This window comes from Parus major, chromosome 1 (genome assembly GCF_001522545.3).
Source record: "Parus major isolate Abel chromosome 1, Parus_major1.1, whole genome shotgun sequence".
NCBI classification, from domain to species: domain Eukaryota; kingdom Metazoa; phylum Chordata; class Aves; order Passeriformes; family Paridae; genus Parus; species Parus major.
Window position 1 is genome coordinate 112,804,680 of NC_031768.1, and position 556 is coordinate 112,805,235.

Sequence of the window (556 nt, forward strand, 5' to 3'; positions counted from 1 at the left end):
AGAGATCCAGGGGCAGCCACAGCTTCTCTGGGCACCCTGTGCCAGGGCCTGCTCATCCTCACAGGGAAGAATTATTTCTCAATATGCCACTTAAATCTCCCATATTTTAGTTAAAGCTGTGCCCCCCTCATCCTATCACTATATGCCCATGTAAAAAGTTGTTCTCCCACTTTTTGATAAGCCTCTTTATAAAAGGGAATCGGGGATGAAGGATGCTGGGGGGTGTGGAAGAAAGGATGCAGGGGCTAACGAAAGGATGCAGGAGAGGGGGTGAAAGATGCAGGGGGGTGCGAGGTGCTCCTGCTCAGCCTGGGAGCGAGAGGGCAGCTCTGAAACCGCCTTCCTCTCCCCCCCTCCTCCCCTCCAAAAACAAAAACAAACCAAAAACACCAAGAAAGAAAAAAGAAAAAAAAAAAAATAAATAAATAATTTTTAAAAAAAGGGAGCAAAACTTCAACCCTCCCCCTCTGCGGGAGCAAACCCCGCCTCCGGGGAGGAAAGTTTATTTGAATGCAACAAATAAAAAAGCAGGGGGTGAGGGAGGAGGAAAAGCCAA